Source organism: Notolabrus celidotus, chromosome 14, assembly GCF_009762535.1.
Source record: "Notolabrus celidotus isolate fNotCel1 chromosome 14, fNotCel1.pri, whole genome shotgun sequence".
NCBI lineage: Eukaryota > Metazoa > Chordata > Actinopteri > Labriformes > Labridae > Notolabrus > Notolabrus celidotus.
Genome location: NC_048285.1, coordinates 619,032 through 625,250, shown reverse-complemented (window position 1 = coordinate 625,250; position 6,219 = coordinate 619,032).

Genomic DNA, 6,219 nt, shown 5'->3' with positions numbered 1-6,219 from the left:
CTATAACACTGGACCCCCAACACCCCCTCTACTCAGTCTTCACACTACTCCCCTCCGGTCGCAGATACAGATCCCCTTACTGTAGGCGAGCCCGGTTTGGCAGAAGCTTCGTCCCATCGGCCATAGCACTGCTAAACAGAATGCCACTGTAATGTGTCCGGTGTGTTTATATGTGTCCGGTGTGCATATTTGTGTCCAGTGTGTTCATATGTGTTTGGTGTGTTTATGTGTTCGGTGTGTTTTATATGTGTCCAGTGTGTTTATATGTGTCCGGTGTCCATATTTGTGTCCAGTGTGTTCATATGTGTTCGGTGTGTTTTATATGTGTCCGGTGTGTTTATATGTGTCCGGTGTGCATATATGTGTCCAGTGTGTTCATATGTGTTCGGTGTGTTTTATATGTGCCCAGTGTGTGCATATGTGTCTGGTGTGTATATCTGTGGGATGCGGGGCACCATTGCTGTGAGGCTGGGTGGATGGTTGTGGTTATTGTGTTCATACATGTATTCCTGTACAGACAGTGGCAACAAATCTCCTTATTAAGGACAAATAAAGATCTATCTATCTATCTTTCTCTTTCGGTAACTGTAATGTTCTATACTGTACTCTGGGTCTTTTTCCCTGCCATATAAAACGTGATATCATCTTGTCCCATTCTGTGAATTGTTTTGTACTAATAGTGATTGGGAGGGTTTGAATGAGATATAGAAATCTTGGGAGAACATTAATTTTAATTGTTTCAATTCTTGAACTCATACTTAAGAATGGTATGAGGCTCCACCTAGCGAGGTCCTCTCTGATCTTTTGATATAAGGGGTCATAGTTTTTATTAAATATTTTTGATAGGTCTTTAGGCAAAACCACCCCTAAATATTTGAACAATTCTGTGTTCCATTTCAGTGGATATGCTTTCTTGAGATTTTCAGATGGATTTAAATTAAAAATCAGAGTTTCGGTTTTACCTATATTTAATTTGTAGCCTGATAAGGGGACAGCTTTTTTCAAAAGGTTCATGACTTCTGGTAGAGAAGTTTCTGGGTTTTTAAATATAAAAGGACATCGGGTGCCACGCCCTGCCGGGCGGCGGTGGGCCTTGTCTATCGCGGGTTGGGGAGGCTGGTGGTTGGGGGGTCGGGGACTGCTGGAGTGCCACCGCCCTAGGGCCCCCTGGAGTGGGCTTGCCGCAGACGGGCCCTGCCTCTTTTAACGCACTTCACTAGAACAGTTAGACAAAAAAAAAAAAAAAAAAGACAATAGGGTTGGGGGTGCTGATGGGTGGGCGGGTTTTATACAGGGGGGAGGGGCAGATGATGGGGCATTGGTGCGCCAAGGCTTGGTGGGCTCTGGTCCTGGTCCTGCCCGTCTGCCTGGCTGTCTGCTCCTGGTGCCGGGCCCCCTCGGCCCTGGTGGCTCCTTTGGCTCCGTCTTGGGGGGCTGTGGGGGCGGTGTTGTGGGGGTGTCCCTTGGGGGGGCTGCGGGATCTCTCCCCCTTCGCCCCCCTTTCCTCCTACTGGGTGACCTGGGGGTCGCCCTGGGTGCTCCGGCGGTACCTGTTTGCTTCCGGTCTGGGTCCTTGGCTTGTCCCCTGGCCTGGGTCTCCCGCGGCGGGTTGGGTCCTTCGGTCTGACTGCTCTCGCGGCCCGGGTGCCGGGCCGAACCGCTCGGCTGGTCTGACCCAAGTGGTATCATCTGCACCAGTGGTGGTCTCGTTACACAAATAGAACACAGCACGGCGGCAACCCTCTGCGACCCAAGCTTCAGTAATGATTGTGGACACTAAGGGTTGCTTAATCATTAGTATCACCACACGGATTTTTTTTGGCATCATGGTGAGATGGTCCCTCTCCATCTAAGTGTGTTAGGTCTCTCTCTCCTTCTCTCTCCCTGTCCCTTTGTATATCCTTATGTAATCTTTCTTTCACTTTCTCTTATTTTTTTTTATTGTTTTTGGTCCACCTAGGTGTGCACGCCCTCTTTTACAGAACATGATATTAGCTGTCAATAAAAGATAGGCCAGAGTTCTAAGAGGGATGGTGATGGTTGCATGCACACAGTCACAAGCACAGAAGAAAAAGGTTTTCTTTCTTTTCTTTTGCTGCAAGAATAAATTGCATTAATATTTGACAGTTTGTGACAAACATGACACAAACCAGAAATATATATGCAGACAAGAGGAGAAGATAAAAAAAAACAGAAAAAAAAAAAAAAAAAAAAATATATATATATATATATATATATATATATATATATATAAAAGGACATCATCTGCGTCGCATGATATTTTATGGTTGACTCCATTAATATCAATTCCAGTTATATTATTATTCTGTCTAATATGTTGGACTAGTGGTTGTATAAAAAGCGGAAGAGTAGAGGGGACCGAGGGCAGCCTTGTGTTACCCCTCTCTCAAGAGTAAAAGATTTAAATAGGTGACCGTTTCTTTTAAGTCTTGCTGTTGGGTGGTTATAGAAGGCCTTTATACTGTTTATTAAAATGTCATTGAAACCAAAATTTAGATAGAACTTTATAGAGATATTGCCAGTTGACAGTATCAAAGGCTTTTTCAGTGTCTGAGTAAATCCTGTCTGATTGTTGGGAATTAAATTAGGGAGGAATGCTTCCATTCTCCTAGCCATTAAAGAGGCATATATCCAGTAATCAACATTAAGGATTGAAATCGGCCTATATGACCCACATTCAGTCCTATCTTTTCCTTCCTTAGGCAGTAGAGATACAATAGCTTCTCTCCAAGTTGGAGGTGTCTGTGTTTTCAGTGCCCAGTTGTATGTGGTTAACAACATAGGAATAAATTAGCCGTCACTTCCTGGTGATTTGTTAGTCTTTAGTCTATTAATTGTTTGCATTAACTCTGATTCAGTTATTTCTGAAACAAGGAGTTGATTTTGGTCTTCAGTCATAGTAGGTAGATCTAGTTCATCCAAGAAAGAGTTAATCTGGTTGTCATCAACATTTGCCCCCAGAGTAAAGACGTTTATAGAATGTTTCAAAGATCCTGTGAATCTTGTCCTGTTTGTTTTCTATTGTATTTTTGTGGGAGTCTCTTATTTTATATATTGTACAATCTGCTTGTTGTTTTTTCAACTTTCTTGTAAGTACTTTTGTAAATTTGGAGCCATTCTCATAGTATCTTTGCTTTGTGTAAAGCATCTTCTTCCTGATTTCTTGGGTATAAATCATGTTTATTTCATTTCTAATCTTCTATATTTGTTGGAGTATCTCTGAATCTTGATTCTGTGCATGACTAACCTCGAGCGATTTTAAAGGTGACATATCACGCTTTTTTCATCAATATATATTGGTCTAAGAGGTCCCCAAAACATGTCTTTAAAGTTTATGCTCAAAAAAACACTTTGAAATCAGATTTTGGTCTGCCTGAAAAACCCTCTTCTTCAGTCCTCCTCAGAACACTCTGTTTTCTCTCTGACCACGCCCCCTCAGGAAGTAGGTGTGCCTCGGCTCTCCAGCACGTTGATCTAATGTTTACATGTTGGCTGAATATACACGGCTGCTCAGAGATCGCGTTACTTCAACCCTCTGAATCTGATCCAGAATCTGATCCTGATGGAGAGGCACCTGTAGCAGGACCTTTCTGAACCATTGGTCACAGATTTAGTGTTTCTTGTTGTTTTATTTATCAGTATGTAGACGTGTGTCTTGGTATGTGGCTATGCTAACTAGCGCTAGCACTTATCCATGATAAATAAAAATCATCCACTAGATCTTCAAATCTGCAGACGTGGGGAGTAAAACCGACCTCTACCAGAAAGGCAGCAGGACCTTTCTGAACCATTGGTCACAGATTCTGTGTTTCTTGTTGTTTTATTTGTCAGTATGTAGACGTGTGTCTTGGTACACAGCTACAGCTACGACATGTAGCTATGTAGCTATGCTAACTAGTGCTAGCACTTATCCATGATAAATAAAAATCATCCACTAGATCTTGAAATCTGCAGACGTGGGGAGTAAAACCAACCTTTGTGTTTATTAAGACAGCCTACAACTAGCATGCCTCCCTCCTAAGCTCCTTGTTAGCACACATGTGTGCAGGTAATGAAAAACAGAGGAGGGGTTGAGTTGTATTTTATACAGTCTATGGGCTGAACAAGCTCCGAGCTCTGACTCCGTGACAGACCGGATATTGTTGTTACGTAACAAAAACACTGAAGTCTGAAACGGCTGGTTTCACACACATTTACAGAAAGGTGGAGAAATCAGAACAGGGGCAGAATGGATTTTTTTCATTCTCGTGGGGTTTGTAGACATGCCAGGGAAACATATTTCAGGTAGAGAACCATTAAAAAGTCAATTTTGCATGATATGTCACCTTTAACTGATTTTGTAGTTCAAGCAATTTTTTTTGACGTTGCTTTTTTTATAGGAAGCAATGGCAAACTAAAATGTTTTTAAGTGTTTTAATGTTTTAATTTTGATAATTATGGCCTACATGTAACCCAGGCCTCTGTGGCCTACCCCCCACAAAGACTGGCTGTTTGCAGAGAGCTGAACCAAAGGAGAGTGGACTGGGAGGGAAGGTGTGGTAGGAAACAGGGATGACCTCAGCCTGGAGAGGACCGTCAACCAGTTAAGACCTCTGGAGAGATTCCGGAGGAGCGGACTGATGCTGGAGTCAGAGTATCAAGAGACTACACCTGTCACATTCTTCATATCACTCCTGAACCAGAGACCACATCAGAAGAGTCTGACCTGGGCTAACAAAGAACTGGACTGCTGCTCAGGGGTCCAAAGTCCTCGTTAAGATGAAGGTCATCATTTCATTTGTAGATCCAGGTCCTAGAGTCTGGGGGGAGAGCGGAGAGGGACAGAGTACTAAGTGTTTGAAGTCTAGAGTGAGGTCTCTGCAGTCTGTGATGGTTTAGGGGTCAGGTCATCTGTTGGTCTGAGTTTTATGAATTCCAGAGTCCACACAGAGTCTACTAGGAGACTTTAGAGCCGTGATGTTACTGGTCTGACCTGAACCCCCCGTACAGACTCTGTGAGATATGTGTCAAGAGGAAGAGGAGAAACACCCGACACATAACTACAGACCAGCTGAAGGCTGCTATCAAAGCAACCTGAGCTTCAGTAACACCTGAGCAGAGCTCCAGCTGATCCACAGTGAAGGAGCTGAAACCAAGAACTGAGAATAACTGAACAAACTTTACTGAACCTTTCTGTAATTTAAATCCTTTTTTTGATCCTATGAAATATTCTAATATATTCAGATGCAGAATGTATTTTTATATTTTTAAGTCTGAGGGCCATAATTATCCAAAATTAAAACATAGAAACACTTCAAAACATTTTAGTTTGCAGAGTCGAGAACATCTCACATGTTCACTCTCAAAGAGCTGATGGAAAAAATCACAATATTCTAATTAAGTAAGACTTACCCGTGTGTGTGTGTGTGTGTGTGTGTGTGTGTGTGTGTGTGTGTGTGCGTGTGTGTGTGTGTGTGTGTGTTTTGTTTTAGGGTGTTGTATCAGGTATCTCTGGCCTCCTCAGTGTAAGACAGTGGGTGGTAAATCTTGCGGCTCATTTTTGGGTACTTCCTGTTTATTAATTTGAATATTGTTAACTTTGTGCTTTGTGTTGTTGTTTTTTCTTTAGGTACTTCCTGTTTATTTATTTGAATATTGTTTATTTTGTGTTGTTGTTGTTTATTCTTTGTGTACTTCCTGTTTGTTTGTTTGTTGATGATGTTTCCTCTATGTTGTTGTTGTTTATTCTTTGTTTACTTCCTGTTTGTGTATCATCTTTACTTGTATTGTTGTTTATTCTTTGTGTACTTCCTGTTTGTTTGTTTGTTGATGATGTTTCCTCTTTGTTGGTGTTGTTTATTCTTTGTGTACTACCTGTTTGTTTATGATGTTTCCTCTGTGTTGGTGTTGTTTATTCTTTGTGTACTTCCTGTTTATTTATTGAGGATGTTTCCTCTATGTTGGTGTTGTTTATTCTTTGTGTACTACCTGTTTGTTTATGATGTTTCCTCTGTGTTGTTGTTGTTTATTCGTTGTGTAATTCCTGTTTACTTATGATGTTTACTTTGTGTAGTTGTTGTTTATTCTTTGTGTAGTCTATCCTCAGAGTCTGTTGTTTGGAGCAGAGTTACCCTAGGTCACATGTGTTGATGTTGTTTCTTCTTTGTGTACTTCCTGTCTATTTATTGAGGATGTTTCCTCTATGTTGTTGTTGTTTAT